At 49.2% G+C, this 12,349-nt stretch overlaps 7 non-coding genes and 1 pseudogene across 7 annotated transcripts; all 8 read left to right on the forward strand.

The window, feature by feature from the left end:
• Positions 1–364: 364 nt before the first annotated feature.
• Positions 365–528, forward strand: LOC134951856 (U1 spliceosomal RNA). Its single transcript, XR_010184517.1, has one exon. It is a non-coding gene; the product is annotated as a U1 spliceosomal RNA (small nuclear RNA).
• A 152-nt stretch (positions 529–680) lies between these two features.
• Positions 681–843, forward strand: LOC134952622 (U1 spliceosomal RNA). The gene has a single exon (XR_010185107.1). It is a non-coding gene; the product is annotated as a U1 spliceosomal RNA (small nuclear RNA).
• Positions 844–1,513: 670 nt separating this feature from the next.
• On the forward strand, positions 1,514–1,677 carry LOC134951634 (U1 spliceosomal RNA). The gene has a single exon (XR_010184337.1). It is a non-coding gene; the product is annotated as a U1 spliceosomal RNA (small nuclear RNA).
• A 152-nt stretch (positions 1,678–1,829) lies between these two features.
• Positions 1,830–1,992, forward strand: LOC134952632 (U1 spliceosomal RNA). The gene has a single exon (XR_010185115.1). It is a non-coding gene; the product is annotated as a U1 spliceosomal RNA (small nuclear RNA).
• A 670-nt stretch (positions 1,993–2,662) lies between these two features.
• Positions 2,663–2,826, forward strand: LOC134951517 (U1 spliceosomal RNA). The gene has a single exon (XR_010184243.1). It is a non-coding gene; the product is annotated as a U1 spliceosomal RNA (small nuclear RNA).
• Positions 2,827–2,978: 152 nt separating this feature from the next.
• LOC134952706 (U1 spliceosomal RNA) lies at positions 2,979–3,120 on the forward strand (annotated as a pseudogene).
• A 691-nt stretch (positions 3,121–3,811) lies between these two features.
• On the forward strand, positions 3,812–3,975 carry LOC134950787 (U1 spliceosomal RNA). The gene has a single exon (XR_010183645.1). It is a non-coding gene; the product is annotated as a U1 spliceosomal RNA (small nuclear RNA).
• Positions 3,976–4,127: 152 nt separating this feature from the next.
• Positions 4,128–4,290, forward strand: LOC134952832 (U1 spliceosomal RNA). The gene has a single exon (XR_010185224.1). It is a non-coding gene; the product is annotated as a U1 spliceosomal RNA (small nuclear RNA).
• The last annotated feature ends 8,059 nt before the right edge of the window (positions 4,291–12,349 follow it).

The raw sequence follows: 12,349 nt of genomic DNA on the forward strand, positions 1-12,349 counted from the left end.
AACTAAGGGTCATCCAAGCGCCGCAAAAGGCCGCCATTCCCTGCATCCCCCTTTTCTCTTTTCATATGCAGATGAGGGTTCCAGCCAACTTTGGCCCACTGCTTGGATGACATCACTGTATGCAAATCCGTCTTCTGCAGACCTTCCCCCAGGAATGCTTGTACTAGTTGTTGCATTTGGTTTGTTGTTTGGGGGTGCTTCAGTATTAGGCAGCCTTCTGCCCTCCCATGTTCATCTGAAAATATGTGTTCTCCCTGCAGTTGTTGTCCCCAGATGAGAGTTCCCTTGTGCTGCCTCAGTTGAATCTCCTTTACTTGACAGAGATGTGCCTGAGCAGCGGCCCTCCCCAGCCCTATCCCAAATCATACTTATTTTGCATAGGAGATATCATGGTAATGAAGACTGTTATCCCAGGGTGAGGTTCATTCATTGCATTCTGGGTATGCTGACCCCTGTGATTTCCCCAAATGTGGGAAACTCGACTTCATTATTTGTGGTAGTGGGGGACTGTGTTTGTGCTTTCCTCTGGTCAGCTCTGGTAAAAGTCAGATTTATTTGTCTCAGATCTTCCTCTAGCCTTGTTCTTCTTTCGAGAGTTCCCTTGTGCTGACTCAGTTGGATCTCCTTCACTTGACAGAGAAGTGCCCGAGCAGCGACCCTACCCAGCTCTAGCCCAACTCCTACTTACCTGCCAGGTGAGATACTATGATCATGAAGGTGCTTCTCCCAGGGCAAGGCTCACCCATTGCACTCTGGGTGTGCTGCTCTTGCGATTTCCCCAAATGTGGGAAACTTGACTGCATAGTTTGTGTTTCCCCTGGTCGGCTCTCGTATAATTCAGATCTCTTTGTCTCAGGTCTCTCTCCAGCCTAGTTTGCTGTCTGTTTCCACTTCTCTTTTCTTGAGCCGCTCCCTTCTATGCCCTTGCGCACTATTATGACCTCTCCTGTCTGCTTACTTTGTGCCTTCCAACGTCAATGCAAACTACAGGTAGTGCTGCAGGGCCCACACCCTTTTACATGCTTTACAGAGCAGCTCTGGAGCTGTTACAGTGCCCAGCTGCTGCAAGAAATCAGCTTGAATGCTTCAGGGGCTGGGGCATAGCCAACATGAGCCCCACACCGAAGGAGGGTGGAGGTGTTTAATGTGAATTAGGGGTCATCGAAGCGCCGCAAAAGGCCGCCATGCCCTGCACATCCCTTTTTTCTTTTCATATGCAGACGAGGGTTGAAGCCAACTTTGACCCACTGCTTGGATGACATCACCATATGCAAATCCATCTGCTGCAGGCCTTCCCCCAGGAATGCTTGCACTAGTTGTTGCATTTGGTTTGTTGTTTGGGGGTGCTTCAGTATTAGGCAGCCTTCTGCCCTCCCATGTTCATCTGAAAATATGTGTTCTCCCTGCAGTTGTTGTCCCCAGATGAGAGTTCCCTTGTGCTGCCTCAGTTGAATCTCCTTTACTTGACAGAGATGTGCCTGAGCAGCGGCCCTCCCCAGCTCTATCCCAAATCATACTTATTTTGCATAGGAGATACCATGGTCATGAAGATTGTTCTCCCAGGTTGAGGTTCATTCATTGCATTCTGGGTATGCTGACCCCTGTGATTTCCCCAAATGTGGGAAACTTGGCTGCATTATTTGTGGAAGTGGGGGACTGTGTTTGTGCTTTCCTCTGGTCAGCTCTGGTAAAAGTCAGATTTCTTTGTCTCAGATCTTCCTCTAGCCTTGTTCTTCTTTCGAGAGTTCCCTTGTGCTGCCTCAGTTGGATCTCCTTCACTTGACAGGGGGGTGCCCGAGCTGCGACCCTCCCCAGCTCTAGCCCAACTCCTACTTACCTGCCAGGTGAGATACTATGATCATGTAGGTGCTTCTCCCAGGGCAAGGCTCACCCATTGCACTCTGGGTGTGCTGCCCCTGTGATTTCCCCAAATGTGGGAAACTTGACTGCATAATTTGTGTTTCCCCTGGTTGGCTCTCGTATAATTCAGATCTCTTTGTCTCAGGTCTCTCTCCAGCATAGTTTGCTGTCTGTTTCCACTTCTCTTTTCTTGAGCCGCTCCCTTCTATGCCCTTGCGCACTATTCTGACCTCTCCTGTCTGCTTACTTTGTGCCTTCCAACGCACAATGCAAACTACAGGTAGTGCTGCAGGGCCCACACCCTTTTACATGCTTTACAGAGCAGCTCTGGAGCTGTTACAGTGCCCAGCTGCTGCAAGAAATCAGCTTGAATGCTTCAGGGGCTGGGGCATAGCCAACATGAGCCCCACACCGAAGGAGGGTGGAGATGTTTAATGCGAATTAGGGGTCATCCAAGCGCCGCAAAAGGCCGCCATTCCCTGCACATCCCTTTTTTCTTTTCATATGCAGACGAGGGTTGAAGCCAACTTTGACCCACTGCTTGGATGACATCACCATATGCAAATCCATCTGCTGCAGGCCTTCCCCAGGAATGCTTGCACTAGTTGTTGCATTTGGTTTGTTGTTTGGGGGTGCTTCAGTATTAGGCAGCCTTCTGCCCTCCCATGTTCATCTGAAAATATGTGTTCTCCCTGCAGTTGTTGTCCCAAGATGAGAGTTCCCTTGTGCTGCCTCAGTTGAATCTCCTTTACTTGACAGAGATGTGCCTGAGCAGCGGCCCTCCCCAGCTCTATCCCAAATCATACTTATTTTGCATAGGAGATACCATGGTCATGAAGATTGTTCTCCCAGGTTGAGGATCATTCATTGCATTCTGGGTATGCTGACCCCTGTGATTTCCCCAAATGTGGGAAACTTGACTGCATTATTTGTGGTAGTGGGGGACTGTGTTTGTGCTTTCCTCTGGTCAGCTCTGGTAAAAGTCAGATTTCTTTGTCTCAGATCTTCCTCTAGCCTTGTTCTTCTTTCGAGAGTTCCCTTGTGCTGCCTCAGTTGGATCTCCTTCACTTGACAGGGGGGTGCCCGAGCTGCGACCCTCCCCAGCTCTAGCCAAACTCCTACTTACCTGCCAGGTGAGATACTATGATCATGTAGGTGCTTCTCCCAGGGCAAGGCTCACCCATTGCACTCTGGGTGTGCTGCCCCTGTGATTTCCCCAAATGTGGGAAACTTGACTGCATAATTTGTGTTTCCCCTGGTCGGCTCTCATATAATTCAGATCTCTTTGTCTCAGGTCTCTCTCCAGCCTAGTTTGCTGTCTGTTTCCACTTCTCTTTTCTTGAGCCGTTCCCTTCTATGCCCTTGCGCACTATTCTGACCTCTCCTGTCTGCTTACTTTGTGCCTTCCAACGCACAATGCAAACTACAGGTAGTGCTGCAGGGCCCACACCCTTTTACATGCTTTACAGAGCAGCTCTGGAGCTGTTACAGTGCCCAGCTGCTGCAAGAAATCAGCTTGAATGCTTCAGGGGCTGGGGCATAGCCAACATGAGCCCCACACCGAAGGAGGGTGGAGATGTTTAATGCGAATTAGGGGTCATCCAAGCGCCGCAAAAGGCCGCCATTCCCTGCACATCCCTTTTTTCTTTTCATATGCAGACGAGGGTTGAAGCCAACTTTGACCCACTGCTTGGATGACATCACCATATGCAAATCCATCTGCTGCAGGCCTTCCCCAGGAATGCTTGCACTAGTTGTTGCATTTGGTTTGTTGTTTGGGGGTGCTTCAGTATTAGGCAGCCTTCTGCCCTCCCATGTTCTTCTGAAAATATGTGTTCTCCCTGCAGTTGTTGTCCCAAGATGAGAGTTCCCTTGTGCTGCCTCAGTTGAATCGCCTTTACTTGACAGAGATGTGCCTGAGCAGCGGCCCTCCCCAGCCCTATCCCAAATCATACTTATTTTGCATAGGAGATACCATGGTCATGAAGATTGTTCTCCCAGGGTGAGGTTCATTCATTGCATTCTGGGTATGCTGACCCCTGTGATTTCCCCAAATGTTGGAAACTCGACTGCATTATTTGTGGTAGTGGGGGACTGTGTTTGTGCTTTCCTCTGGTCAGCTCTGGTAAAAGTCAGATTTCTTTGTCTCAGATCTTCCTCTAGCCTTGTTCTTCTTTCGAGAGTTCCCTTGTGCTGCCTCAGTTGGATCTCCTTCACTTGACAGGGGGGTGCCCGAGCAGCGACCCTCCCCAGCTCTAGCCCAACTCCTACTTACCTGCCAGGTGAGATACTATGATCATGTAGGTGCTTCTCCCAGGGCAAGGCTCACCCATCGCACTCTGGGTGTGCTGCCCCTGTGATTTCCCCAAATGTGGGAAACTTGACTGCATAATTTGTGTTTCCCCTGGTCGGCTCTCGTATAATTCAGATGTCTTTGTCTCAGGTCTCTCTCCAGCCTAGTTTGCTGTCTGTTTCCACTTTTCTTTTCTTGAGCCGCTCCCTTCTATGCCCTTGCGCACTATCCTGACTTCTCCCGTCTGCTTACTTTGTGCCTTCCAACGCTAGAGATGAGCGCCGGAAATTTTTCGGGTTTTGTGTTTTGGGTTCGGTTCCGCGGCCGTGTTTTGGGTTCGACCGCGTTTTGGCAAAACCTCACCGAATTTTTTTTGTCGGATTCGGGTGTGTTTTGGATTCGGGTGATTTTTTCAAAAAACCCTAAAAAACAGCTTAAATCATAGAATTTGGGGGTCATTTTGATCCCAAAGTATTATTAACCTCAAAAACCATAATTTACACTCATTTTCAGTCTATTCTGAATACCTCACACCTCACAATATTATTTTTAGTCCTAAAATTTGCACCGAGGTCGCTGTGTGAGTAAGATAAGCGACCCTAGTGGCCGACACAAACACCGGGCCCATCTAGGAGTGGCACTGCAGTGTCACGCAGGATGTCCCTTCCAAAAAACCCTCCCCAAACAGCACATGACGCAAAGAAAAAAAGAGGCGCAATGAGGTAGCTGACTGTGTGAGTAAGATAAGCGACCCTAGTGGCCGACACAAACACCGGGCCCATCTAGGAGTGGCACTGCAGTGTCACGCAGGATGGCCCTTCCAAAAAACCCTCCCCAAACAGCACATGACGCAAAGAAAAAAAGAGGCGCAATGAGGTAGCTGACTGTGTGAGTAAGATAAGCGACCCTAGTGGCCGACACAAACACCGGGCCCATCTAGGAGTGGCACTGCAGTGTCACGCAGGATGGCCCTTCCAAAAAACCCTCCCCAAACAGCACATGACGCAAAGAAAAAAAGAGGCGCAATGAGGTAGCTGACTGTGTGAGTAAGATAAGCGACCCTAGTGGCCGACACAAACACCGGGCCCATCTAGGAGTGGCACTGCAGTGTCACGCAGGATGGCCCTTCCAAAAAACCCTCCCCAAACAGCACATGACGCAAAGAAAAATAAAAGAAAAAAGAGGTGCAAGATGGAATTGTCCTTGGGCCCTCCCACCCACCCTTATGTTGTATAAACAGGACATGCACACTTTAACCAACCCATCATTTCAGTGACAGGGTCTGCCACACGACTGTGACTGATATGACGGGTTGGTTTGGACCCCCCCCAAAAAAGAAGCAATTAATCTCTCCTTGCACAAACTGGCTCTACAGAGGCAAGATGTCCACCTCATCATCATCCTCCGATATATCACCGTGTACATCCCCCTCCTCACAGAGTATCAATTCGTCCCCACTGGAATCCACCATCTCAGCTCCCTGTGTACTTTGTGGAGGCAATTGCTGCTGGTCAATGTCTCCACGGAGGAATTGATTATAATTCATTTTAATGAACATCATCTTCTCCACATTTTCTGGATGTAACCTCGTACGCCGATTGCTGACAAGGTGAGCGGCGGCACTAAACACTCTTTCGGAGTACACACTTGTGGGAGGGCAACTTAGGTAGAATAAAGCCAGTTTGTGCAAGGGCCTCCAAATTGCCTCTTTTTCCTGCCAGTATAAGTACGGACTGTGTGACGTGCCTACTTGGATGCGGTCACTCATATAATCCTCCACCATTCTTTCAATGTTGAGAGAATCATATGCAGTGACAGTAGACGACATGTCCGTAATCGTTGTCAGGTCCTTCAGTCCGGACCAGATGTCAGCATCAGCAGTCGCTCCAGACTGCCCTGCATCACCGCCAGCGGGTGGGCTCGGATCTCTGAGCCTTTTCCTCGCACCCCCAGTTGCGGGAGAATGTGAAGGAGGAGATGTTGACAGGTCGCGTTCCGCTTGACTTGACAATTTTCTCACCAGCAGGTCTTTCAACCCCAGCAGACTTGTGTCTGCCGGAAAGAGAGATCCAAGGTAGGCTTTAAATCTAGGATCGAGCACGGTGGCCAAAATATAGTGCTCTGATTTCAACAGATTGACCACCCGTGAATCCTTGTTAAGCGAATTAAGGGCTCCATCCACAAGTCCCACATGCCTAGCGGAATCGCTCCGTGTTAGCTCCTCCTTCAATGTCTCCAGATTCTTCTGCAAAAGCCTGATGAGGGGAATGACCTGACTCAGGCTGGGAGTGTCTGAACTGACTTCACATGGGGCAAGTTCAAAGGGCATCAGAACCTTGCACAACGTTGAAATCATTCTCCACTGCGCTTGAGACAGGTGCATTCCACCTCCTATATCGTGCTCAATTGTATAGGCTTGAATGGCCTTTTGCTGCTCCTCCAACCTCTGAAGCATATAGAGGGTTGAATTCCACCTCGTTACCACTTCTTGCTTCAGATGATGGCAGGGCAGGTTCAGTAGTTTTTGGTGGTGCTCCAGTCTTCTGTACGTGGTGCCTGTACGCCGAAAGTGTCCCGCAATTCTTCTGGCCACCGACAGCATCTCTTGCACGCCCCTGTCGTTTTTTAAAAAATTCTGCACCACCAAATTCAAGGTATGTGCAAAACATGGGACGTGCTGGAATTTGCCCATATTTAATGCACACACAATATTGCTGGCGTTGTCCGATGCCACAAATCCACAGGAGAGTCCAATTGGGGTAAGCCATTCCGCGATGATCTTCCTCAGTTGCCGTAAGAGGTTTTCAGCTGTGTGCGTATTCTGGAAAGCGGTGATACAAAGCGTAGCCTGCCTAGGAAAGAGTTGGCGTTTGCGAGATGCTGCTACTGGTGCCGCCGCTGCTGTTCTTGCGGCGGGAGTCCATACATCTACCCAGTGGGCTGTCACAGTCATATAGTCCTGACCCTGCCCTGCTCCACTTGTCCACATGTCCGTGGTTAAGTGGACATTGGGTACAACTGCATTTTTTAGGACACTGGTGAGTCTTTTTCTGACGTCCGTGTACATTCTCGGTATCGCCTGCCTAGAGAAGTGGAACCTAGATGGTATTTGGTAACGGGGGCACACTGCCTCAATAAATTGTCTAGTTCCCTGTGAACTAACGGCGGATACCGGACGCACGTCTAACACCAACATAGTTGTCAAGGCCTCAGTTATCCGCTTTGCAGCAGGATGACTGCTGTGATATTTCATCTTCCTCGCAAAGGACTGTTGAACAGTCAATTGCTTACTGGAAGTAGTACAAGTGGGCTTACGACTTCCCCTCTGGGATGACCATCGACTCCCAGCAGCAACAACAGCAGCGCCAGCAGCAGTAGGCGTTACATGCAAGGATGCATCGGAGGAATCCCAGGCAGGAGAGGACTCGTCAGAATTGCCAGTGACATGGCCTGCAGGACTATTGGCATTCCTGGGGAAGGAGGAAATTGACACTGAGGGAGTTGGTGGGGTGGTTTGCGTGAGCTTGGTTACAAGAGGAAGGGATTTACTGGTCAGTGGACTGCTTCCGCTGTCGCCCCAAAGTTTTTGAACTTGTCACTGACTTATTATGAATGCGCTGCAGGTGACGTATAAGGGAGGATGTTCCGAGGTGGTTAACGTCCTTACCCCTACTTATTACAGCTTGACAAAGGCAACACACGGCTTGACACCTGTTGTCCGCATTTCTGTTGAAATACTTCCACACCGAAGAGCTGATTTTTTTGGTATTTTCACCAGGCATGTCAGTGGCCATATTCCTCCCACGGACAACAGGTGTCTCCCCTGGTGCCTGACTTAAACAAACCACCTCACCATCAGAATCCTCCTGGTCAATTTCCTCCCCAGCGCCAGCAACACCCATATCCTCCTCATCCTGGTGTACTTCAACACTGACATCTTCAATCTGACTATCAGGAACTGGACTGCGGGTGCTCCTTCCAGCACTTGCAGGGGGCGTGCAAATGGTGGAAGGCGCATGCTCTTCACGTCCAGTGTTGGGAAGGTCAGGCATCGCAACCGACACAATTGGACTCTCCTTGTGGATTTGGGATTTCGAAGAACGCACAGTTCTTTGCGGTGCTTTTGCCAGCTTGAGTCTTTTCAGTTTTCTAGCGAGAGGCTGAGTGCTTCCATCCTCATGTGAAGCTGAACCACTAGCCATGAACATAGGCCAGGGCCTCAGCCGTTCCTTGCCACTCCGTGTGGTAAATGGCATATTGGCAAGTTTACGCTTCTCCTCCGACAATTTTATTTTAGGTTTTGGAGTCCTTTTTTTACTGATATTTGGTGTTTTGGATTTGACATGCTCTGTACTATGACATTGGGCATCGGCCTTGGCAGACGACGTTGCTGGCATTTCATCGTCTCGGCCATGACTAGTGGCAGCAGCTTCAGCACGAGGTGGAAGTGGATCTTGATCTTTCCCTAATTTTGGAACCTCAACATTTTTGTTCTCCATATTTTAATAGGCACAACTAAAAGGCACCTCAGGTAAACAATGGAGATGGATGGATACTAGTATACAATTATGGATGGACTGCCGAGTGCCGACACAGAGGTAGCTACAGCCGTGGACTACCGTACTGTGTCTGCTGCTAATATAGACTGGTTGATAATGAGATGTAGTATGTATAAAGAAGAAAGAAAAAAAAAACCACGGGTAGGTGGTATACAATTATGGACGGACTGCCGAGTGCCGACACAGAGGTAGCTACAGCCATGGACTACCGTACTGTACTGTGTCTGCTGCTAATATAGACTGGATGATAATGAGATGTAGTATGTATAAAGAAGAAAGAAAAAAAAACCACGGGTAGGTGGTATACAATTATGGACGGACTGCCGAGTGCCGACACAGAGGTAGCTACAGCCGTGGACTACCGTACTGTACTGTGTCTGCTGCTAATATAGACTGGATGATAATGAGATGTAGTATGTATAAAGAAGAAAGAAAAAAAAAACCACGGGTAGGTGGTATACAATTATGGACGGACTGCCGAGTGCCGACACAGAGGTAGCTACAGCCGTGGACTACCGTACTGTACTGTGTCTGCTGCTAATATAGACTGGATGATAATGAGATGTAGTATGTATAAAGAAGAAAGAAAAAAAAAACCACGGGTAGGTGGTATACAATTATGGACGGACTGCCGAGTGCCGACACAGAGGTAGCTACAGCCGTGGACTACCGTACTGTACTGTGTCTGCTGCTAATATAGACTGGATGATAATGAGATGTAGTATGTATAAAGAAGAAAGAAAAAAAAAACCACGGGTAGGTGGTATACAATTATGGACGGACTGCCGAGTGCCGACACAGAGGTAGCTACAGCCGAGGACTACTGTACTGTACTGTGTCTGCTGCTAATATAGACTGGATGATAATGAGATGTAGTATGTATAAAGAAGAAAGAAAAAAAAACCACGGGTAGGTGGTATACAATTATGGATGGACTGCCGAGTGCCGACACAGAGGTAGCTACAGCCGTGGACTACCGTACTGTGTCTGCTGCTAATATAGACTGGTTGATAATGAGATGTAGTATGTATAAAGAAGAAAGAAAAAAAAAACCACGGGTAGGTGGTATACAATTATGGACGGACTGCCGAGTGCCGACACAGAGGTAGCTACAGCCGTGGACTACCGTACTGTACTGTGTCTGCTGCTAATATAGACTGGATGATAATGAGATGTAGTATGTATAAAGAAGAAAGAAAAAAAAACCACGGGTAGGTGGTATACAATTATGGATGGACTGCCGAGTGCCGACACAGAGGTAGCTACAGCCGTGGAATACCGTACTGTGTCTGCTGCTAATATAGACTGGTTGATAATGAGATGTAGTATGTATAAAGAAGAAAGAAAAAAAAACCACGGGTAGGTGGTATACAATTATGGATGGACTGCCGAGTGCCGACACAGAGGTAGCTACAGCCGTGAACTACCGTACTGTGTCTGCTGCGACTGGATGATAAATAATGATATAAAAAATATATATATATCACTACTGCAGCCGGACAGGTATATATTATATAATGACGGACCTGCTGGACACTGTCTGTCAGCAGAATGAGTTTTTTATTTTATAGAATAAAAAAACACCACACAAGTCACACGACGTGTGTTTAACTTTTACAGGCAGACATTCACAATACAATATAGTATACTATATACTGGTGGTCAGGTCACTGGTCAGTCACACTGGCAGTGGCACTCCTGCAGAAAAAAAGTGTGCACTGTTTAATTTTAATATGTACTCCTGGCTCCTGCTATAACCTAACTGCTCCCCAGTCTCCCCCACAATTAAGCTGTGTGAGCACAGTCAGATATTATACATAGATGATGCAGCAGCACACTGGGCTGAGCACAGATATGGTATGTGACTGAGTCACTGTGTATCGTTTTTTCAGGCAGAGAACGGATTATATTAAATAATATAAAACTGCACTGGTGGTCACTGGTCAGTCACTAGTATAACTAACTAATACTATCAGCAAAATTCTGCACTCTCTGTCTGAGTACTCCTCCTAAGCTCCAGTAAATGAAGTGTCACTGTCTCACTCTGTCACTAGTATAACTAACTAATACTATCAGCAAAATTCTGCACTCTCTGTCTGAGTACTCCTCCTAAGCTCCAGTAAATGAAGTGTCACTGTCTCACTCTCACTCTCCTATCTATTTCTTCTCTAAACGGAGAGGACGCCAGCCACGTCCTCTCACTATCAATCTCAATGCACGTGTAAAATGGCGGCGACGCGCGGCTCCTTATATAGAATCCGAGTCTCGCGATAGAATCCGAGCCTCGCGAGAATCCGACAGCGTCATGATGACGTTCGGGCGCGCTCGGGTTAACCGAGCAAGGCGGGAAGATCCGAGTCGCTCGGATCCGTGTAAAAAAAGCTGAAGTTAGGGCGGGTTCGGATTCCGAGGAACCGAACCCGCTCATCTCTATCCAACGCACAATGCGAACTACAGGTAGTGCTGCAGGGCCCACACCCTTTTACTTGCCTTACAGAGCAGCTCTGGAGCTGTTACAGTGCCCAGCTGCTGCAAGAAATCAGCTTGAATGCTTCAGGGGCTGGGGCATAGCCAACATGAGCCCCACACCGAAGGAGGGTGGAGGTGTTTAATGCGAACTAGGGGTCATCAAAGCGCCGCAAAAGGCCGCCATGCCCTGCACGCCCCTCTTCTCTATTCATATGCAGATGAGTGTTGAAGCCAACTTTGACCCACTGCTTGGATGACATCACCATATGCAAATCCATCTGCTGCAGGCCTTCCCCCAGGAATGCTTGCACTAGTTGTTGCATTTGGTTTGTTGTTTGGGGGTGCTTCAGTATTAGGCAGCCTTCTGCCCTCCCATGTTCATCTGAAAATATGTGTTCTCCCTGCAGTTGTTGTCCCCAGATGAGAGTTCCCTTGTGCTGCCTCAGTTGAATCTCCTTTACTTGACAGAGATGTGCCTGAGCAGCGGCCCTCCCCAGCTCTATCCCAAATCATACTTATTTTGCATAGGAGATACCATGGTCATGAAGATTGTTTTCCCAGGGTGAGGTTCATTCATTGCATTCTGGGCAGGGGCGGAACTACTGGCGGGGCAGGCAGTGCATTGCACTGGGGCCCCGCCGCACTCAGGGGCCCACAGCCGCCGGCCGGCATTTAGAACAGATTGACATGCGGACGAGAGTCCGCATGTCAATCTGCGTTCTCCTCTCCCTCCTTGCTGCTCCCCTGCTCCCCCGGCCCCCCCCCCTATGTGTTGGAGGGACACGAGCGCATCGCGCGTCTCTCTGTGTCCCTCCTGGCTCTCCCCCGGCCGCTCTAAGGAAGCATGTGCCGTTCGTGAGCTCTGATTGGCTCACAAAGGGCACATGCTTCATTAGACAAGCGGGGGAGAGCCAGGAGGGACACAGTAGAGACGCGCGATGCGCTCGTGTCCCTCCAACACATAGGGGGGGGGAGGGGGGACCGGGGGAGCAGGCACTGGGGGGACAGATCTGGCACTGGGGACATATACCTGGCACTGGGGGGACAGATCTGGCACTGGGGACATATACCTGGCACTGGGGGGACAGATCTGGCACTGGGGACATATACCTGGCACTGGGGGGACAGATCTGGCACTGGGGACATATACCTGGCACTGGGGGGACAG

This window comes from Pseudophryne corroboree, chromosome 8 (assembly GCF_028390025.1).
Source record: "Pseudophryne corroboree isolate aPseCor3 chromosome 8, aPseCor3.hap2, whole genome shotgun sequence".
Classification (NCBI taxonomy): Eukaryota; Metazoa; Chordata; class Amphibia; order Anura; family Myobatrachidae; genus Pseudophryne; species Pseudophryne corroboree.